The sequence below is a fragment of the Rattus norvegicus genome, chromosome 2 (genome assembly GCF_021556685.1).
Source record: "Rattus norvegicus strain SHRSP/BbbUtx chromosome 2, alternate assembly SHRSP_T2T, whole genome shotgun sequence".
Taxonomy (NCBI): domain Eukaryota; kingdom Metazoa; phylum Chordata; class Mammalia; order Rodentia; family Muridae; genus Rattus; species Rattus norvegicus.
The window spans coordinates 1,237,501-1,261,663 of record NC_141535.1 but is presented as its reverse complement, the minus strand read 5'-3'; the positions used below and the strand labels follow the sequence as shown (position 1 = coordinate 1,261,663).

General features: G+C 39.0%; 2 pseudogenes; both read right to left on the bottom strand.

The window, feature by feature from the left end:
- The window catches only part of LOC148006609 (uncharacterized), a 2,902,548-nt pseudogene that overhangs the window by 1,690,160 nt on the left and 1,188,225 nt on the right, over positions 1-24,163 (bottom strand).
- Positions 16,618-17,211, bottom strand: LOC147995889 (ubiquitin-conjugating enzyme E2 variant 1 pseudogene; annotated as a pseudogene).

Sequence of the window (24,163 nt, the reverse complement as noted above, 5' to 3'; positions counted from 1 at the left end):
AACAAAATGAAAGGAGCTCTACCAGTTGGCCTAGTTTCCCTGTTCCTTTTCCCTCTGCCATGGTATGCTCGATGAAATAAAGTAAATAAACGAAGATTCTAGTTATTTATTTGTTTGGGAGACCCGAACCCTCTCTCAAGAGATACTTCCATCTCCCCCCTCCACACACACAAGGCCTCCTCCCTGTATGTGGGGGAAGGGGTAGGGGTGGACAGGAGCTAGCTGAGAGGGGGTGGGGTGGGGTGGGGCTGGAGAATGTGCATGTCCCTGAAGGACTGTCCAGGAAATACTGCTGCTGCCCTAGCATGCTTTGCTTCAGCACTGAGCCAGGCAGTACCTCTTTAGGTGGGGCAAGTTTTCTGCCTGAAATCAGTGAGTGATGATTTCAGTGTGAATGTCTGATCCCTTGCTGTCCTTTCAGTGCTCTGGCTCAGGACAAATGACTGAAGAAAACCTTAGTTAGATTCACACCCAGCTGTTTGGAAATGGTAATGGAATTGATAGCACACCCTCAGGGAAAGAGGAAGACTCCCTTTGCTCACTCCCAGCCTCGCCCTGCCAGCTCTGGATTTCTAAGTAAGGCTGAATCTGGACCATATTTACAGGATTTGGCATTTCTGATCCATGTTTAATGTTTAGTTAAATAAAGCTTGTGAAGGGCTGGAGAGATGGCTCCGAGGTTAAGAGCACTCACTGCTCTGCTCTTCCAGAGGTCCTGAGTTTCATTCCACAGAAACCATATAGTGGCTCACAACCCTCTGCAAAGGGATATCCCGTGTACTCTACTGCCGTGTGTATATGAAAAGGGCTTTAGTATACCCATATAAATGAAAATAAATAAACAAACCTTTAAAAGAATGAAACAAAATGAAGCTTGCAAAGAAATTGAGCATCTTAAAATGCTAGGCACGTCTATCCACTCCTTTTACTTTATTTCATGTGTGTAAAACATAACCACAGAGGTGGTTCCCCTTTTATTAACCTCGATAGCACAACTGGGACAGAAGTGCAAACTATCATCTACCTATCTGGGAGTGGAGTGGTTGGATACAGGGAGCTGGAACATTTGCAGTTAGTAAAGTTCTGCCATCGGTTTTTTTTTCCTTTACTTTTTGGATAGATATCGGGAGCTTTTTTTTTTTTTTTTTTTTAAAGTACAAATTATGTTTTCTGTGCAACATTCTGATCATAGTTTCCCATCGCAAAGCTCTTTCCACATCCTTCCTCCCCATCCACCACCCCGTTTACCCCAGGCCTGTCCTTATATGTGGTTGATGCATACCCAGGTGAATATCCATTGGAGAAAGCACAATATTCCCATCTCCTGTGACTGTCAATGGCAGATGACTTAAATGCCAGTGACTTTGGACATGACTCCATTTTTCCCTTGGAGAACTGGGTTTGGATCTGTTGAACGAAGGCAGGCCCTGGGTTTTGAAACAAACAAACAAACAAACACACCAAAAAATATTTAAAGCAGGCAACAACTGCCTGCACGCCAAGAGACTGTTGACTCCTCTTTGGAGCTAGTAAGATGTGAAACTTGCTTAATAAAGTAGAATCCACACAGCACAAAGGGAACACTTTAACAAATTATGAGGGGGAGAGAGAGGAGAGAGAGAGAGAGAGAGAGAGAGAGAGAGAGAGAGAGAGAGAGAGAGAGAGAGAGATCTGTTTATCTCCCTCCTCTAGTTTTTCAGACTAGAGATTTCATGTTCCTCTGTCTCTGGTGCTGGTGGCTTTACTGCTGGTTTGGGGGATTGGGATAGGGATAGGAAGAAAAAAGTCTTGAGTGCTGATTTTAAACACACTCTCTCTCTCTCTCTCTCTCTCTCTCTCTCTCTCTCTCTCTCCCTCTGCCCCTCTCCCTCTCCTTATCCCTCTCTCTCTCTCTCTCTCTCTCTCTCTCTCCACACACGCACACACACACACACACACACACACACACACACACACACACACACACCACTCACACACACTTCCTAGGATGAAAGAAAAAAATGAAAAGGAAGGCACCCATGGTGATGCATGACTTTGATCTCACTTTGGTCTCAGCACTGGAGAGGAAGATAGGAAGGCCTATTTAGATGCAATGTGAAGAAGGCCTATGTCAGGTTAGTTAATGGCTAGGTAACTGTTACCTAGCTAGTCTGCCATTTTGTTGCAGTTACTAATAATATAAGGTCACTTTCTCATTGGTTGTTTCTGCTGTTACTGCCGGAATTCATTACATATTCTGTTAGGTTCTTCTGTGTGATAACACACTCAGAAACCAAACACTGTAGAAGTCAGTCTAACTGCTTTCTTTGTTGTCTAGTTACCCGCAATAATCCTGGACCTGAACCGAACACCCAGCAGCATTTCCCAAAACCATCCTTTTATAAGCCTTTATAAGCTGGACCACAAACTCTAGAGCGACAGTGCAGAAAGAGACCATTTGGAACCGGACTTCCATTTTGAGTTTTTGTTTGTATTCTTGTTTTTTTTTCTCCTGTCCTGTCCTGTTCTGTCCAGTCCTGTTCTGTCTTGCCTGTCCTGTCTGTCTGTCTGTATGTCTGTCTGTCTCTCTGTCTCTCTGTCTTTCTGTCTGTAAATCCACACATTTAGTTCTTTCCACGTTTTATATTTCAAAACAAATAATGCTTGTTGTGCTTCTCATTTCATTCAAGGGTACTACTCTCTAGATCAGAGGAGCAATTCTCCACAGGTAGTGATGACTGGGGTGTTCAGTGCGACTAAGCAGGAATTATATCGTTGCTGCCATTATGCTTGATCTTACCCAAGGTAGGGTTTCGGGGCATGGTTGCCAAGATGGCTAACAACAGACAGTGATTGAAGAGATGGAACATTAACCTACAATTTTCCCTCTCTGTCACTGTTTCTCTGTCACTCTCTGTCTCTCTTCCCTCCTTCCCTCCCTCCTCTCTCAGACCTGAATGAACCTTGCAACTAAAGTAAATGTACAGTGAAAAGAAGCCAGGTGCGGTGCTGCATGTCTTTAATTGCATCACTTGAGTGGTGGAGGTGGGTAGAACCCTGTGAGCAGGCTGCAGACCTGATCCAGGTACTGATTTCCAGGGCTTATGTGCAAAGACCCCTGACTCAACTAAAGAAATGAAGAGGAAATTAAAGAAACAGATACAATTAACTTGGAATAAACCTAACAAACTAAGGAAAAGGGAAGGCAGTATTGGTGGCCTGGCTTACAGAGGAGGGGCAAACATTTATTTGCCAGTACCTCCTCAGTTGAACACACACACACACACACACACACACACACACACACACACACACACACACACACAGAGAGAGAGAGAGAGAGAGAGAGAGAGAGAGAGCGATCAATCTGTTAATCTGTTTGTCTCCCTCCCCTAGTTTTTCAGACAGGGTTTCTCTATGAATTCCTCTGTAGACTGATGGCTCAGAGGGCAAAGCTGCTGTCTGTTAAAGGTCTAGGGAAAACATGAAGGCCTAGATGCAATGTGTAGGCCTGAGGGAACTGTCAAGGCCTAGATGCCCTGTGAAGGAGGCCTACATCATGTATACATATATACACACATATTCATATATATGAATATGTATGTGAATGTGTATACACTCAGGTATCCTTTATTTTATTAGCTTATTTTGAATATAATTTCCATGCTAATGAAAAAGAGGAAATTTTCTTTGGCATTGGATTCTTCTTGAACAAAAAATGGATATAAATACTCACATATTCAGATGTTATGTCTAATATTGAGAAGATATTCCCAGATATGGAGTTAATCCATCATAGTACATGTGTGAACACAAAACAGACTTAGTAAGAATTTTGGCAAGTGGATTTTAAAAACTTATATAGGGTTATTAAGAGCAGTGGTAACATTTATTAACTTGATATTTTATATATTTACATAGCAAATGTTATTCCCTTGCCCAGTTACCCACTCTCCCACAACCAACCCCCTGCTTCCATGAGGATGCTTTTCCTCCCATCCACCCACTCGCACCTCAATAGTATACCATTCCCCTGCACTGAAGAAAAGAACATTCACAGGACCAAGGGCTTCTCCTCCTATTGATGCCAGACAATGTCATCCTCTGCTCCATATGCAACTGAAGAATTAGGCTTTTACATGAGTACTATTTGGTTAGTAGTTTAATCCCTGGGAGCCCTGGTAAGTCTAGTTGGTTGATATTGTTGTTCTTCCTATGGGTTTGCAAACCGTTTCAGTCTTCCTTCACTCCTTCATTGGAGTCCCCATGGAGTCCGATGGTTAGCTTCAAGCATGCTTGTCTATATCAGTGAGGTTCTGGCAGAGTCTCTCAGGAGACATCCACATCAAGCTCCCATCAATAAGGACTTATTGGCATCAGCAATACTGACTAGGTTTGGTGGCTGCATATGTGATAGGTCCCCAGATGGGGCAGCATCTAAATGGCCTTTCCTTAAGTCTCTGCTCCACTGTGTCCCTATATTCCCCTCCCTCTTTAGTATTTTGTTCCCCCTTCTAGGAAGGACTGAAGTGTACACATTTTGTTCTTCCTCCTTCTTGAGCATCATATGGTCTATGAATTGTATCTTGGGTATTCCAAGCTTTGGACTACTATCTACTAACTGTGTTAATTCACTCAGGATGGTATTTCCTAGTTCTATCCATTTGCCTAGGAATTTCATGAAGTCATTGCTTTGGAAAGTTGAGTAGTACTTCATGGTGTAAATATGCCACATTTTCTGTATCCATTCCTCTGTTGAAGGGCATCTGGGTTCCAGCTTCTGGCTGGAGGGCCTTTGCACTAGAACTCTTCCAGTCTGATGTCTCTCAGACATGCTCAAAAGTTTTTGTCCTGGGTGATTCTAGAATCCCATAAATCTGGATATAATATTTTGTGTAAAATTACAAAAGCATTTTAATTAAATTAAAATATAGCAAAAGTTAAAACTATGGATAAACTCTCTTCCAGCTTAATCTTTTCTTGGTTATTATCAGTATCTAAGATACATACTGGGTGACAATAGCAAATTAAGAATTATCCTGCAGTCCCTTAACCATTTTCTATGTATCTGTGGTGTTGTGTGTTGTAAGAATGTTGGTGGATGTGAGTGTGTGGTGCATGCCTGTAACTGTGTGGCTTTACCCATCTGTGCATGTGTTTTTGGAGTTCTGAGAAGGATTTCAAGCGTCTTCTTTAGTGCTGTTCACTGTTCTTGACATAAGTTCTCTTGTTGAACTAGAAATTCAGTGAGCCCTCAGGATTCAGAGGTAATAGTTATGTGTAGTTATCCCCTATGCCTGGCATTATGTATACATGCTGAATATTCACACCCAGGTCCATATGTTTCTACCCTCTGAGCAATTCCCAGTCCTAGAGTGATGAATGTTTGCTTAAGGTTTGATAACAGACCTTAATTGTTTTCTGTTTTTGCTTTTGTTTGTAATTTTCCATAGGTAACAAGCAGGTGGATATTATAAAAGACACCTGAATAGACCAGAAAATAAAAATAAGAGTAGATGCATTACAAGGAATTCTGTAAAACCGTATCTTGCATACTTACCTTGTGAAGCACAGTTGATATTTCTGGGTTTGCCTGTTATATAGACAGCATAGTTTGATATAAGGACAGTTTGGACTCTTTAAATAGAAAAGAATAAGAGAGATACATCTCTTGAAATAGTATAGAGAATGTGATACTTTATCACATGAGAATTAAAACTGAGCCACATAGCCTTCAGCAGAGGAAATGAGGGAGAAGTGTGTATACACCTTTTGCAGCACAGTCTCTGGAATAAAACAAACAGGGACATTTAAATAAATATATAGCAGTATTTAAGACTTCATTTCTCTTCCAATATTTGCAATTACATAGTCAAACATTATATCTTGGAGTCACAGATCACTGTGCTATCTAGGATTGCACGATGAGGATGGCATAGTGGCAGTATAGCAAAATAACTGATAGGAAAAGCAGAGCAGTCACCCCATTAGGATTCATATGAATTGCATTTCCTCCCTGCTGGGAACTAAGCAACAATGGGTGAAACTGTACAAGTACCTCTGTAGTAATTTGGTGTCTTGGGGTTATGTCCAGAGGATATATAGCTGGAGCAAGTGGTGTTCAATTAATTTTTAGTTTGTCTAATTTAAAATGTGATTGCTGTTAGTAAACATTTTTGTGATGATTGCTTGAAATTTATTTGCACTTTATTAGAAATTGTAGAATCATATTTATAATTTGCAGTCCTGGGGGTACTGGTGGTTATACACGGGGAACAACTAAGTCAGCAAATGATTAAGTCAGACAATGCTGATGGAAAGAACATGGGACACCACAGTTACAGCTGCCTAAGAACTGATAACCACAACCTAAGGGAAGAGTCTCTTCCCTCAACGTTGACTCCTTTAAGACATTGGCTTCAGCATCAGACAGGCCTTGACAAGTTTGATCCTGGGTAAGGGCATAGAACTAGTGTTCCACTTATTCTTTTGTCCAGGTCTTTCACACAGCCTAGGGCAGTCCTGGCTCCCACATTAATAGCTACTTCATAGTATTCATAAGACTTTCCAGCTGGATGTGACTTTTGAATTTTCTTTCATAAGCAGGGAAGTGTTAGATCACAGTCCTCTCTAACTGGCTGCTTTCCTCAAACCTGCCATTCCCTTTGTAACCTCTCAATATAATTGATAAGCAACACATTCTGTGGACTTGTAGTCTCTCTGTCCCTTGCATCTGATTCCCAGGCCCCAAAAACCTTTAACAGTAACTCTGCCTCCACCTTTTTTCTTTCTGTGATTCATCTATTAGTATAGATCACAAGGTAAATATCCTACCCAAAAATATCCTATGATTGAGAAACACCAAAATCCTATAATTTCTTGGAAATTAAAAATCCTCACTCTCCTATCTTTGGGTCTAGTATCCCATCATGGTTATATGTGGCCATGATGCAATAAATCACTTCATACTCAAGGACTTAAGCATGTTTTCCCTTCAGGACACTCGATGCACAATGTATGTGCTGCAGTAAAAATAAAAACAACAAAACAAAACAAAAAACCGGACAGAACTTGGTTCCCAGGTATACCCTAGCTGTCTCACTCCCTTAATATTTGTAGTGCCATTGGAAATAGCAATAATTTATCTCAGTTACTCCATGCTGCCCCCTCTGCTTTCTGACACACTAATCTTCCCAACAGGGCACCCTTTCAGGCTCTTCCTCCCACATCCACAGCCCTCTTGGTTGGCTTTCCATCACGCCAGGCAAACACATCCCAATTCTTTGGTAGGCCCATGCATCTGGCCACCATACACTCTTTTAAACTCAATTAAGTTGCCTTATGAAAGAACACATCAAATAATATTTTCTGATGCAATTGATAAGATACAATTTGCCAATCTAGATGGCACAAAATCCTGTACACACCCATCCCTTGAGAATAGTCATAACAACCTATAATATGTACAGAGAAGCATCCAAACATCTACTGCCATGTTCTCTGTGCTCTCACATTCTCACTCTGGCTTCCTCTGCCTCTCTAAAACTTTTCTCCCACCCATCCTTCCTTTTTATCCAATGACAGGCCTGGTTCTATTCTATACCTCCCTTCACCTTAATAATGACATCAATCTACTCTTTTACCCTTTTAATTAAAAAAAAACACAGAAACTTTTTTCTCAAATATAAGTTGAGCACAACTATAATCATTCTGTAATTTAAAAGTATAAGATGTACCTAACACCCAGCCCAACTTGTATCAGTTAAACAGAATATTTAGATATATTTTAGCTTTTAAAAGGCTTAAAATCTTTTATATCCTGGCTAGCTTATGTATTATCTAATAACTAGCTAATGAAATATGTATTCTCGGATTCAGTTTGCCAGAATTTTATTGAGTATTTTTGCGTTGATATTCAAGGGAAATTGGTCTGAAGTTCTCTTTCTTTGTTGGGTCTTTGTGTGGTTTAGGTATAAGAGTAGTTGTGGCTTCACAGAAGGAATTCGGGAGTGCTCCATCTGTTTCAATTTTGTGGAATAGTTTGGATAATATTTGTATGAGGTCTTCTATGAAGGTCTGATAGAATTCTGCACTAAACCCGTCTGGACCTGGGCTCTTTTTGGTTGGGAGACCTTTAATGACTTCTTCTATTTCCTTAGGAGTTATGGGGCTGTTTAACTGGTTTATCTGTTCCTGATTTAACTTTGGTACCTGGTATCTGTCTAGGAAATTGTCCATTTCCTGCAGATTTTCAAGTTTTGTTGAATATAGGCTTTTATAGTGAGATCTGATGATTTTTTGAATTTCCTCTGGTTCTGTAGTTATGTCTCCCTTTTCATTTCTGATTTTGTTAATTTGGACACACTCTCTGTGTCCTCTAGTCAGTCTGGCTAAGTTATCTATCTTGTTGATTTTCTCAAAGAACCAACTTTTGGTTCTGTTGATTCTTTCTATGGTCCTTTTTTGTTTCTACTTGGTTGATTTCAGCTCTGAGTTTGATTATTTCCTGCCTTCTACTCCTCCTGGGTGTATTTGCTTCTTTTTGTTCTAGAGCTTTTAGGTGTGTTGTCTGGCAAACCGAATCCAAGAGCACATCAAAACAATCATCAACCATGATCAAGTAGGCTTCATCCCAGGCATGCAGGGATGGTTTAATATATGGAAAACCACCAACGTGATCCATTATATAAACAAACTGAAAGAACAAAACCACATGATCATTTCATTAGATGCTGAGAAAGCATTTGACAAAATTCAACACCCCTTCATGATAAAAGTCCTGGAAAGAATAGGAATTCAAGGCCCATACCTAAACATAGTAAAAGCCATATACAGCAAACCAGTTGCTAACTAAATGGAGAGCAACTTGAAGCAATCCCACTAAAATCAGGGACTAGACAAGGCTGCCCACTCTCTCCCTACTTATTCAATATAGTTCTTGAAGTTCTAGTCAGAGCAATCAGACAGCAAAAGGAGATCAAGGGGATACAGATTGGAAAAGAAGAAGTCAAAATATCACTATTTGCAGATGATATGATAGTATATTTAAGTGATCCCAAAAGTTCCACCAGAGAACTACTAAAGCTGATAAACATCTTCAGCAAAGTGGCTGGGTATAAAATTAACTCAAATAAATCAGTAGCCTTCCTCTACACAAAAGAGAAACAAGCCAAGAAAGAAATTAGGGAAACTACACCCTTCATAATAGACCCAAATAATATAAAGTACCTTGGTGTGACTTTAACCAAGCAAGTAAAAGATCTGTACAATAAGAACTTTAGGACTCTCAAAAAAGAAATTGAAGAAGACCTCAGAAGATGGAAAGATCTCCCATGCTCATGGATTGGCAGGATTAATATAATAAAAATGGCCATTCTACCAAAAGTGATCTACAGATTCAATGCAATCCCCATCAAAATACCAATCCAATTCTTCAAAGAATTAGACAGAACAATTTGTAAATTCATCTGGAATAACAAAAAACCCAGGATACCTAAAAGTATCCTCAACAATAAAAGGACTTCAGGGGGAATAACTATCCCTGAACTCAAGCAGTATTACAGAGCAATAGTGATAAAAACTGCATGGTATTGGTACAGAGACAGATAGATAGACAAATGGAACAGAATTGAAGACCTAGAAATGAACCCACACACCTATGGGCACTTGATTTTTGACAAAGGAGCCAAAACCATCCAATGGAAAAAAGATAACATTTTCAGCAAATGGCTCTGGTTCAACAGGAGGTCAACATGTAGAAGAATGCAGATCGATCCATCTTATCACCCTGTACAAAGCTTAATTCCAAGTGGATCAAGGACCTACACATCAAACCAGATACACACAAACTAATAGAAGAAAAGCTAGGACAGCATCTCAAACACATGGGCACTGGAAAAAATTTCCTGAACAAAACACCAATGGCTTATGCTCTAAGATCAAGAATCGACAAATGGGATCTCATAAAACTGCAAAGCTTCTGTAAGGCAAAGGACACTGTGGTTAGGACAAAACGGCAACCAACAGATTGGGAAAAGATCTTTACTAATCCTACAACAGATAGAGGCCTTATATCCAAAATATACAAAGAACTCAAGAAGTTAGACCGCAGGGAGACAAATAACCCTATTAAAAAGTGGGGTTCAGAGCTAAATAAAGAATTCACAGCTGAGGAATGCCAAATGCCTGAGAAACACCTAAAGAAATGTTCAACATCTTTAGCCATAAGGGAAATGCAAATCAAAACAACCCTGAGATTTCACCTCACACCAGTGAGCATGGCTAATATCAAAATGTCAGGTGACAGCAGATGCTGGTGAGGATGTGGAGAAAGAGGAACACTCCTCCATTGTTGGTGGGATTGCAGACTGGTACAACCATTCTGGAAATCAGTCTGGAGGTTCCTCAGAAAATTGGACATTGAACTGCCTGAGGATCCAGCTATAGCACATACCCAAAAGATGCCCCAACATATAACAAAGACACATGCTCCACTATGTTCATAGCAGCCTTATTTATAATAGCCAGAAGCTGGAAAGAACCCAGATGCCCTTCAACAGAGGAATGGATACAGAAAATGTGGTACAACTACACAATGGAATATTACTCAGGTATCAAAAACAATGACTTTATGAAATTCGTAGGCAAATGGTCGGAACTGGAAAATATCATCCTGAGTGAGGTAACCCAATCACAGAAAAACACGCATGGTATGCACTCATTGATAAGTGGCTATTAGCCCAAATGCTTGAATTACCCTAGATGCGTAGAACAAATGAAACTCAAGATGGATGATCAAAATGTGAATGCTTCACTCCTTCTTTAAAAGGGGAACAAGAATACCCTTGGCAGGGAATAGAGAGGCAAAGAATAAAACAGACACAGAAGGAACTCCCATTCAGAGCCTGCCCCACATGTGTCCAATACATATACAGCCATCCAATTAGACAAGATGGATGAAGCAAAGAAGTGCAGGCCTACAGGAGCCGGATGTAGATCGCTCCTGAGAGACACAGCGAGAACACAGCAAATACAGAGGCGAATGCCAGCAGCAAACCACTGAACTGAGAACGGGACCCCCATTAAAGGAATCAGAGACAGAACTGGAAGAGCTTGAAGGAGCTCGAGACCTCTTATGAACAACAATGCCAAGCAACCAGAGCTTCCAGGGACTAAGCCAATACCTAAAGACTATACATGGACTGACCCTGGACTCTGACCTCATAGGTAGCAATGAATATTCTAGTAAGATCACCAGTGGAAGGGGAAGCCCTTGGTCTTGCTAAGTCTGAACCCCCAGTGAACTAGATTGTTGGGGGGAGGGCGGCAATGAGGGGAGGGTGGGGAGGGGAACACCCATAAAGAAGGGGAGTGCGAGGGATTAGGGGGATGTTTGCCTGGAAACCGGGAAAGGGAATAACACTCGAAATGTAAATAAGAAATACTCAAGTTAATAAAAAAAATATGTATTCTCAAAGTTAAATAGTCTGAGTGGGTTATAAGATTATACTAAGTTTTCAACCCCACCAGTAATCTGAGAATGATCCATATATCTGTAAATATAGGAAGCCTAGCATGGCTTCTAGAACTGAGACAGGTTATAGAGACAATTTTCTATTTGCACAGTCCCTTGTGAGCAACACGTGAGAGCAAGTCTTCAGCCTTCTGGCCTAGGATCGTCAGACAGACTTTTGAAACACTGAATTTTGAAGGGCTCATCATTCTGGCTTGGCAGAAATTTTCAGCCAACTTATTCTGCAATGTTTCCTTTTCTGGACAGTAATTAGTCTGTAGAAGAATTGGAGCAATTTTTGCATAGTGCCTGTCTGCCACAATAAATCACCTCACATGGAGGTGGAGATTTTCAGTTTCTTCTTTGAATATACCAAAGGGGAGCTGGTGCGAGTGGACATGTCTCAATAAAAGTTAAAGAACATTAAATGTCATATTTTGTGGACTTCTGGTATTTTTTAGAAACCATCTAACTATATAAGTAATCTGAACTGTTGTCGATTAATTATCTTAATAAATTATCTTGAAAGCATTCTAACAATAAACTTAGAGACATGAATTTGCTATTTGGCCTTAAACTCACGTGCTTAATCAGCTCTGCTTCGTTTTTTAATAGCAGAAAAGGACTGGGTATAAGCCATCTATGCTGAAATGTGTTGTATAGGCACAATACGTGTACATCAGAGTAACAATATTAATTTTAAATCATTGAGAAATTTATATTAAAGAAAATCTTAAAAATCTAAATTTGTACCAAATAAATTCTGTGCCAATGTAAAAGATCATAATTTTAGTTTAGTAATAAATATAAAAATAATTATGTACAGCTTAAAGAAACCATTGAAGAGTTTTTGCCCCAATTCCCTGGACTTTGGGGGACTAAAAGTAGTTATTCTGAGGTGGTTTTCTGAGGAATTTAGAAATGCGTATAATTTAACAGGGAGGAATTAGGTCAAACTGATTATACATAATCTAAGTCAGTGAAAAACCTTGTATTTATTAGTAAGCTAAAGTTATGATCTTTTACATTTGAAAGTATATTATAATACATTACATTCTCTCCCATGATCTCTTACGATGATCTCTTAAACAGTGAAGAAAATTTGTACATCTTTTAAACTCATCTATTATTTCTAGCTTTATGTATATAAGCTATTTAGAATTTGTCTATAGAGATATTCTATCTTCTGTTAATTAAGTAACCATTTGTCCTTTCATACTTTTCTTTATTTTTATATAAAGAAATATACTTGCATGCACTCTACATTCTCTTTACCAAATCTCACCATATTTCCTATAATACATCTCCTGACACCATGTCTTCATCTGTTTACCTTTTAGATCTCATCAAAGAATCAGAATCTAGTGTCACTCGTGAAGGGAATCTATTGAAGCACAAGCAAATTACCAAGGCAATACCCCCCCCCAAAATGAATGATTCTTCATTCACCAGTAGCCATCAAATGCCAAAAGCCCCTCAATATGGCATTGGCAAGGGTTGGTCACCCCATCGAAGCCCTGACTCTAGCTGGCTTGATCATGTGAAAGTATTGTGTTAACACAGGTGCTGTGGGTTCATGAGTGTGATAACCATGAGCTGTCCAGAGGACAGCTTTTCATTCTCTGTACCGAACAGCTATCACAATTTTCTTGATACAATAGAGATCAATTCAATGTTCATTGCAAGAAGGCAGGAACATTCTCATCTAATTATGATGGAGATGCTATTAAAAATTTTAGTTTCTAAATGCCTTTTATTTATGTAAAATTCCAGAAAATTTTATTTCTGTTTATGGTCTGAAACATCTTCCTTTCATTCATAACAAACACAATGATAGTTCTAACTTTTGAAATGACATTATAATATAATGTATATGTATCAAACTTTTCTAAATTTGTGTGCATGTGTATCCCATTTTTAAGAGTATTAAGTTTTTTCATTCAGAGCCTGCCCCACATGTGGCCCATACATATACAGCCACCCAATTAGACAAGATGGATGAAGCAAAGAAGTGCAGACCGACAGGAGCCGGATGTAGATCGCTCCTGAGAGACACAGCCAGAATACAGCAAATACAGAGGCGAATGCCAGCAGCAAACCACTGAACTGAGAATAGGTCCCCCGTTGAAGGAATCAGAGAAAGAACTGGAAGATCTTGAAGGGGCTCGAGACCCCATATGTACAACAATGCTAAGCAACCAGAGCTTCCAGGGACTAAGCCACTACCTAAAGACTATACATGGACTGACCCTGGATTCTGACCTCATAGGTAGCAATGAATATCCTAGTAAGAGCACCAGTGGAAGGAGAAGCCCTGGGTCCTGCTAAGACTGAACCCCCAGTGAACTAGACTGTTGGGGGGAGGGCGGCAATGGGGGGAGGGTTGGGAGGGGAACACCCATAAGGAAGGGGAGGGGGGGGATGTTTGCCCGGATACCGGGAAAGGGAATAACACTCGAAATGTATATAAGAAGTACTCAAGTTAATAAAAAAAAAGAGTATTAAGTTTTTTCTTAATGTTTTCTAGCTGTATTAATACAATCATAAGATTTTCTTTTTAAGTAAAATAACTTATGCATTATTTTACTAACATAAGTCTTAATTTTATATCTCAAATATTATTTTCTATTGCATACATAGATGAATTTTAGTTGTTAACATTTGGTTGATCAATTAGTTCCTTGTTTATTAAATTGTAAATTTATACTTTTGTGTTGAAACTAACTTTTGTAAAGTTTGCATACATAATTTTCATATTTATTCAGTGGATATCATGTGATTCATAAAATTCTTTCTCTTCAAATAACTACAACATAGATTTTGATTAGTTTAATGAACAAAGACTATTAAATGCACCTGTAGAAATTATTGATTTGAATATTGATTTGAATAACTCTAGATAATAATTTGATATTAAATACTGAGTAGGAGTGTGGGACTCCATTTTAACTATCTGAATTATGCTGTTTCTAGGTTATGTTAAATGACTTTTTTTATAGATATGTACAGCATTAACATGATGTATATTCAAATCATTGTTCTTTATCCTTCATTTTCTTTTTGACTTTTTTTAGTTTTTCATATTTAAAAGCAGTTTTAAGTATTTGCTTCATGCATCTGTACATGTGTGTACAAATGAGTACAGGTACTTGCAAAATGTAGGAGAGGGTACCCAATTTCCAGAGCTCGATTGACAAGTAGTAATGACCCACCAAGTATAGATACTGGACACTGAACTTAGGTTCTCTATGAAGGAAAACCCATGAGCCTTTTCTATAGGTCCTGATTTTAATTTTTCTTAAGGGTTTAGTTCTGTGTACCTTTCTTATTCACGAAAAAAACTTTGTCGAATTTGATACAAACAATTTTGTGTAAATATTCATCTTTAATTAATTGGGATTCAAAAATTTGGACTATATTTCCTAGTAAGATGATATCATACTGATATATACTATCACAAAATCCTGCATGAAGTCACCATGACTGAAAATAGGAATAGAGAAGGCTTAAAAAATTGTACTTCATTAAAGGTTGACATGTCCACGATTCCTCTCATTAAAGTAAACTCATATGTGGGAAAAGATACTTCAAATCAATCAGTTGAGGATTTGCATTATTCTTTTTTTTTTTTTTTTTTGGTTCCTTTTTTCGGAGCTGGGGACCTAACCAGGGCCTTGCGCTTCCTAGGTAAGCGCTCTACCACTGAGCTAAATCCCCAGCCCCTGCATTATTCTTATACTATCAACTCAGCTCATTTACATTCTACCACTGTGAGCAAATTCCCTCCCCAGGTGAATGCCATGTGGTTATTATCATTGTCTTTTTGAATTTTGCTGTACATATGGCCAGTTTGAAAAATTTGAAACTTAATGAGGCTTGAATGGACTAAGAAAGAATCACCAGTGTTTCATTTGCTCAGTCCTTTTTTTTCTTCGTTTGCAACACCTCAAATTGCCTTTATTTCAGTATGCATCCACATATCAATATTTAGTGGTCCTGAGCAGAGTGGGGAGCTTGTCAATGAGCCAGGAGCCAGGCCCACCTATCTGCAAACGATCTGTGAACATAGTGACACAGGGCTCCTCTGGGTCCCTGCCCAGGGTATGAGGAGCAACACTGAAACCCGAGTTGGCAGAGTCAGGGCCTCATCTTCAGCTGTCAGACTCTACTCCAGACCCGATGGGTGATCAGAGTGACTGAGAGCGCTGTTCAAACCTCTTCATCGTGTAAAAACAAAGCAATTATGGGAAAAGGAACCAACTCAGAACCATGTGCACCCAGGACTCTCCACGTGGCCTTTCTCTAGGCATATATCCAAGGACCCTGAGCGGTGGCCCGTCTGAGTCGCCCTGTGACTGCTCTGTTCACCTCTAGACCTGAGCTCAAAGCTCAAGAGCTGATGGTGGTGGCAGGGCCGCAGACCCAGCGCTCCCTTCCCAGGCTGGTGGCAGGTGAACAAGTGTGGTCCAGAGCTAAGGGAGGGAGGCCAGGCTTTTTCAACCTCATCTGATGGCTTCTGGCCACAGCAAGTGTTGGGTGATGATGGGCAACAAGGGACTTGAGGAGGGGAATGCAGCACCCCTTGATAAAGGTGGGGAGACTGGAAGCTCTGAATTCCTCACCGGAGGCCAATTTCAGGGGAGGGGAGGTTACAATCTAAGCTTTGACTAAGGGTGGGAGTGGAGGAGAGGGGACCATGGCTTGGATGGAGCAATCACTTAAGACTTAAGAAAGCATGGGTACACCCAGAGCACCCCAAGCCTAGTGGTGGTCAGTCCCACAGCTGCTACCTGAAACCTCCCCATCTATTCTAAGGGCCACCACATAGCTGTGGCAGAGGGCGGGGCGGGCAAAGGCATACCCAGGCCAAGTTCCAGCAGCAGGTGATTGTGTGAGACGTGTCTGTCCACAGTTGCGTTAGCTGTGCCCACTGCTCCCAAAGGAAACCGATTTCAACACATCTTATGGATCCCATAAGTTCAACCAGGCAGACAGCAGTTGTACTCGACAGATGATGTTACACAGCACAAATTAGGTATTTAAAATTGAAAAGAAGTTAGTATCAGAGCAGTGTCTCAGGATGAAGTGTAAGTGGGGCTTCCTCTCCAGTACTTTGAGGTCTACAGATGGATCTAGAAAATTCACTACTGTGGAAAATGAAGACTTGGTTTGGATGGGGAAGGGAGGCCGGGGCCTTGGTGACTAATGGCTGTAACACTGTCCTTCTGGTGGCTGTGGCAGCTTCATGTTCTCTTTTGACATCATCAGGCGCCAAGTTCCTGCAGGATGACTTTGATGCTGTGGGAATTCTGTCACTTTGCCAGCACTGCCATGGCTCGTGGATCCACCACTCCATTGGAACTGCTCACGCCGTTCATATTGACTCTTGTTACAAATCTCACAGACTGGGATGCTTCTGGATACTAGAGTGGCCCACACTCTATCTTAAGGCTGCATATTCGGTTTTCATAAATTGTTCGTGGAGGCCCAATTATCATGCCTGTCCTTCTTGTGAGTGTCATGTCCTCATCGTCCTCCAGACCCTAGCTAACTGTGCTGTCGCCTACTCCTTTCTGGCCTTCTTCCAGCCCTTCCAACAGTCAGAAATCTCGAAGGACTTTTACTCCCGAGCCTGTGGTGGCTGCCATCTTGCATCGCTATCGCTCGAAGTCAGTCCTTCCTTTCTTCCTCTACCCCTAGGTCCCTAGCTCCTTCTCTCTCTCTCTCTCTCTCTCTCTCTCTCTCTCTCTCTCTCTCTCTCTCTCTCTCTTTACCACAGGGTCTCATAAACCCCAGACTTGCCTGAAGCTCACTCTATATCCAGTGATGACCTTGAATGTCTGATATTCACCAATAAATTATAGATACGAACAACCATGCCTGATCTTGTACAGTTTTGGAACTCATCCAAGGGTGTCTTCAATACTTGCATGTAGCTTGTCAAATGAGCAACTTACCAAATCTCTTCCTGTTTCTTCCTTGTTCCCTTAGTTCCTTCGTTCCTTCCTTCCTTCCTTCTTTCCTTCCTTCCTTTGTTCATTCCTTCCTTCGTTCCTTCCTTCCATGCTTTCTTTCTTCTCTTCTTTTATTTTCCTTCTGTTCTGTCTGTTCATGCATTTTGTTTTCATTTTGATTTTGAAGTTAAAAGCTATTACTCAAGTTTTCACTTCTTGAAACCAGAAAGCATGAGCTGTAGAGCATTTAGACTTTCATATGTAGAAATCATTGTGTACCTATAGCAAAAACTATTTACATTAAAGGTGACAGAAGCATTATTGTCTCAAAGTACTGGCTCTGTTCTTCAATTATTGTTAGAAACTTTTATTATTATTAATAGTCCACATAATCTAATATGTATACTATGAACATCTGCATTTTGAAAATGACAAAGGGGTATAAATTTCATTTTCAATGCAGTAACACAGAAACAAGCATTTTTCTAATATTCTCATTCTAGAGTTAATATTTTATCTATCATGCAAATGTATTTTAGAGAAATTCATTAAGGATTCTCCTCTTGCTTAATTGTAGGTGACATTATCAAAACTTCTGAGAAAAAAGAAATTCCAATGTGATTGTACTTAATATCTTAAAGTTGAAATTGGTACAAAAAACAACACTAGGATGAATTTTCTTGTAACTTCTGATTTCATTGAATAGGCATGAGATTAGACATGGCTTGTGTCATTCTTAGAAGTTCTTACAAGAAAGTAACAGGAGAATTATTTTGGAGCTTCCATAATTCGTGTCATTATTTGAAGAAGATGCTTATCAGTTTTATCTGAGGTTACTGTCTAGGTGAGGTGTTTCCAGGATGTTTTCATCTTATTACAAGAAGTCACAGAGAGCAAGGTGACAAAGAAACTTTATTCAAAAGCAAAGTGAGAAACACTGGTATTCAGTGTAGCTTTAATTTGTGGACCTCTTGAGAAGGAGGAATTGTTTACTCAGAGTTCAGTGTGGATATTTCTGTTTTGATTGTCTTTTTTTGATTAAGCAAGCCTTAATTAACTGTGAACATCAATTTCCATGATGCATTTGATTTAATCAAATGCATATTCATTATCACTATGTATATGACATTAAACAGGATGTTTCCCTTGAAAGTTGTTCCAGAGGATTCAATACGACTTACTGAGTATATATTCTAAACTGTCTCAGGCCAGTTGAAACAGATTTCTCCCTCCATTATGTGGATATGCTCTTGAATACTTTTGAATGGAAGTTGATCATGAAAGAGAAGTTTATAAACAATTTATGCGCAGGGAGTCTTAGTCCATTGTTTGATACATATACAGCTTCATGCAGGTGAGATGAGGTGAGCAACTTCATTGTTAGGTATATTTCTGGAAGGTAGATTTTTATGCAGCCTAAGTCAAGTGAAGTCCCAGGTTGAAGTGCTTTTCCCATACCTATATGCCTCATTCAAGGAATTTTAGTGCTTTTGCTTGTATCCTTACTTAGGCTACAGTACAGCTCACTGTTTCTTTGATGTTTGCTCAGACTCAGCTCAGTCAGTGACTGCATCTTAGTAGCTGCTGGACTTATGTGGCTCTTGTTCTTTGTCTTCCAATTTAATGGTAACTTCTTCAAGGATCAAACAATTTGGTCATTCTATGAATATTAATATAACTAGTCATAAGCCCTTATCAAATGATATCCAAGTCTCCTATGCTGACATAAAATGGAATTGTCACTCCAGAGGCTTGCTGAGCTTCAATATGAACTTCTAACTTCATGATGAGTAAATAACCTTCATCAATTGCTTATAAGAAATTCATTTAAATTTTGACAATTATGTTAGGCCAGCAAGAGGGAAAAAGGACTTGCAGAACAAGCTTAACACCCTCACTTTAAACATAAGAATCCATAGATAATGACCCATTACAGAAATTGGCCATCTGGCCTATAAACATGCTGTGGAATCAGAAGACCTACGTGAACACACACACATGCAACACACACACACACACACATACACACACACACACACACCCCAAAATAATAAACTAATGTTTTTTAAAATTTCTAATATTAATATGTCATGCCCTTTCTTTATTCTGACAACTGATTTATTTTACATATGTGGATTCATGGTTCACAAAATAGTATTCATGATCAATGGCAATTATAAAGGTCAAGTGGACATATCCATGAGTTCAAGGTTATAATTTTTTAATTTAATATTCCTCAGTACATGACCACCAAGAATTAGTGTGTGTGATATGGTGTGCGTGTGCATGTGTGTGTGTGTGTGTGTCTGTCTGTCTGTCTATGTCTTCATGCCTATGTGTTCAAGCAGAAGACAGAGAAAGTAAATAGTATTCTCTTTTATAACTTTCTACACAATTTTCTCAATTCAAAGCTTTTCACTTATACTGATGCTATCTTGCCGTGCACAAGCTCCAGAAATCCTTTCCCTGTCATCATAGCACTGGGGTTATACCTGTATACAACCATGACTGTTTTAAAGTGCGGGCACAGAATTTTTTTTTTCCGGAGCTGGGGAGCGAACCCAGGACCTTGTGCTTGCTAGGCAAGCGCTCTACCACTAAGCTAAATCCCCAACACCGGGCACAGAAATTTGAATTCTTCTTCTCTTCTTTCTGCAGCAAATTCTTTCCCACACTAGGTTATCTCTTATCATCACTTCTGAGTAATTCTGAAGACTGCTGTTTTCACTCTCTGTAAACTTGGTAAATTATATTTACAGTCAGGATTTGGAATTTCTGAGGTCTGACAATAAAACCTACCCCATGTCGACTAAGAGCTTTTAGAATGTGGCCATTGCTATTTACTTTTCATAATTTCAAATGTCTCCTCCTAAACAGAAATCAATGTGTTTTGATAATCATAATCCTAGAATGTTTCCAAGTGATTTAAAATGTTACTTCAAATTGTTAATTCATTTCTTTTTTTTTGTATCATGACATGTCTTGGGCTTCTGGAAGTTCAAGCAGAAATAAAAGTTTAGGCACACTGTATCTACACAGCTAAGGCTTAAGCAGCCAACAAGCATTTCTCTAACTGACATGTTTACAAAGGTGTCCTGTGAAAAAATAAACTAAAAAGTCAGAAATTTTGCTAGTTCAACACTCTGGGTACAAGTAGTTGAAATGACTGATCTTCTCTGTCAGACTGAGGATTTCCTCCCGATGCACTGCAGTGTCAGCAATCAATGTTGTCCCTTTTCTCTTGATCCATCTGACTAATTCCAGATACCTGATCTAACTGAAGCGGTGATTTGAAATATTGCTGCATTCACTGGCCATGTCAGTATAGAAAGGACTGGAAATGATATTTAAAAGGAGAAGACTCAAACTGAGCAAAGCATACTCTAGCTAATGCTGCAAGGTAACATGGTGATCAACATAGTTGGTTTCTGACAGACCTGTGTTTCATCTGTGGATGTCTAAAAGTTATAACACTGTGAAAATCTACATATTCTTAGAGATGTAACATTCCTCCTCTGTTCACTGTGAGGATAAAATTAAATTGATCATGCAATAGTCGTAGTGGGAACTATGTCAAACTAATAACCATACATGATAGCAATTGTTATTTGGACTCTCTTCTTGATGCTGTTCTTTCACAGAAAGTCTGTTGTCAATTAGTATTCAAAATATAACTGAAAAGAATGCCTCTACTGAAAACAGTTGCTTATCTAAAACCTCATAGAATACATATTCTATGAAACTCCACATGACTTTTCCTCTTTTTCTTCTTCTTCTTCTTCTTCTTCTTCTTCTTCTTCTTCTTCTTCTTCTTCTTCTTCTTCTTCTTCTTCTTCTTCTTCCTCTTCCTCTTCCTCTTCCTCTTCCTCTTCCTCTTCTTCTTCTTTTTCTTCTCCTCCTCCTTCTTCTTCATTCTTCCTCTTCCTCCGACTCCCTCCTCCCCTCCTCCTCTTCTTGCTCTCTCTCTCTCTCTCTCTCTCTCTCTCTCTCTCTCTCTCTCTCTCGCACACACACACACACACACACACATTCATATCACAGCTCTACTTGTTCAGTTTTCACAGGTAAAGACACTGTGTGTCATGTACAAAATCCCCATGCAAATTAATTTTAGCTAACAAACCAGTCAAGCATTTTGCTCCTTCCCTTTCTAATTTGTTTGGCATGCTAATCACTATACCACACTTCCTTGACAACTGTTTTGTCTTGCAAATTCACAGATGCACACTCAGTGTAATAGCAGTTGACCAGGAGAGATTTTGCTAAAGTGTGTGTTGTTTTGTTATATCCAGGTTCCTTCAATTAAAATTTCAGACCTATGATATATCCTTATGGAAAACTGCACTTTGTTTACACTGAAAATACTATCTTTTAGAAATATTAAGGGTTGATGCTGAAAAGATGGTTTAGTCAACAAAGGGCTTGCCACACTACATCAAGACCTGAGTTTGAGCACCAGAAACCATGTGCTGCAGCTTGATTTCTATTACTAGGGCAAAACATCATAACCAATTACAACTTAATACAGAAACACTTTGTCTTAAGATTAGATCATCATAAGGGAAAGTGAAGGCAGAAACTTGAAGATAGAAACCAAAGCTGCCACAAAGAAACACTGCTTAACTGTCTGTTATCCATGGCATTCTCAGCCTGCTATCTTCTACAACCGAAGACAAACTGCCAAGGTGAGGCCCCACAATATTCTTAACATTAAAAAATGTATTCACTTAATAGTGGTATAAATGTGTGAATAAACAACCTCTTTTCTTTTACATTGTATTTGAGCCCCACTCTGTGAGACAGAATTCATATCTGACACTGATAAAGTAGCCACAAACCTGATAATATATATATATGTATATGTATATATGTATATATATATATGTATATATATGAATGTGTTTGCGTGTGTGCGTATTTTCACATACATTAAGAGAAAAGCAATAATTGTATTATTGTAAAGGAACATAGCAATAAAGTGATGGCTCCTGCTAATGTACTGTTGTTATACGTGTAGATCTGTGCCATGTTCAGCCTTCGTAAGAGAAGCTTTCTTTCAGTTGAAGGGAACTAATATAGAGTTCGGATAGTGATGGAATTTTGAGCTCTCTATCATAAGTGAGATTTTTTTATCATACCCCTTACCTAAAATGTCAGGCATCTGTATGGAAGAGGAGGCAGAAAGAATGAAAGAGCCAGAGGTAGGTGATGACTTCAAAGAAACCGTATTTTCAAAACACAATCATACAGATACACATATGAAGTCATAGGAACTCTGACAGCTTGCACAAGTTCTGCGCAAGCTCAAACCACATTAAAAAGCTAGCACTGAGAAGGAAACATATATACAAAGTCTGATCCCCAAGCAAGAAGCTGTTGGTGATTGAAACTTGCTGACAAAGTGAAAACCAATTTTCTCCAAAGGAGTATCATGGTATACCAACTTCACTCACTATAAAGGAAAAAAAAAAAAACATGCCCTGGAGTGTTGGGCAGCACATTGTTGACTCTACAATTCTTTGTGTGTCTCTGTGTATACCTTGTCTTATTTTGTTTGTTTGGGTATTATTTTGTCTTATTACTTTTGTGTTTATTTTTAGTTGATTTTTCGGTAGGCTTTATATTCTTAAGAAAGGGAAAGATAGAGTTCTAGAAAAAGCATAAACACGGATTTGTAGATAGGTTTGGAGTATTTGTGTAGATTTCAATGAGAAGAAAAAATATAACCAAAATGTATTTTCTGTAATTTTATTTTTTAATTAAAGAAGTAAAACTTTAAATAAATAAATAACAAATAAGGTAGGAAAGAAATGAAGAAGACTTTGGATGGCAACCTCTAGTTTCTACAGTCACCTATACCAAAAGGAATGCACACTAAGTAAACACTAAAATTCTACAAATAACAGTGGATAATAAAAACACTACACTCACAAAAATAGAAAAAAATTAGGGTCTATCAAGTAACATGGAGAAAGTATCATTGTATTGCCATAAAATTTTACTTAAAAATATGATAGTTTAATCGTGTATGTTTTAGAAAAGTTGGAAGGCATAAAAGGTTTGGCCTTTCAGGCCTTTTTTGGTTTTCGAAAAGAGTTTAATTTAAGAAACACGTCTATCTGGGTTGGGGATTTAGCTCAGTGGTAGAGTGCTTGCCTAGCAAGCCCAAGGCTCTGGGTTCGGTTCCCGACTCCCAAAAAAAAAAAAAAAAAAAAAAAGAAACTCGTCTATCTGCAGCATGGTCTTTATACTGAAAGCACAAATTCTTATTTTATTCTTTTCATGGCTATTTATACTCATCACGGTGATTAATTTTGTTGTCAACTTGACAGGATCTAAAATCACCCAGGAGACAAACTTCAGGAAATATCTGTAATGTGGGTTCTGAATTTAATTGATTAATGGGGAAAGACTCCACCTATGTATAGGCAACATCAGCATTCACCTCTTTCTGCTTGCTGACAATAGAGGGTGGGTTACTAGCTGTGTATTATTACTTCTCCTGTGCACTGTATCATGAACTCTAATCTCAAATAAGCCATTTATTTGTTAAGTAGTCTTTTTCAGATATTTTGGCATAAGAACAGGCAAAGGGAAAAAGATATTTCATGTGTAATTTGTCATAATTATACAGATAGGATGTTAGAACGAAAAATGGTCCTTTGTCCTCATGTCCAGTGAAGACATTGGCAAGTTGGATCCTTAGATAATCCCAATT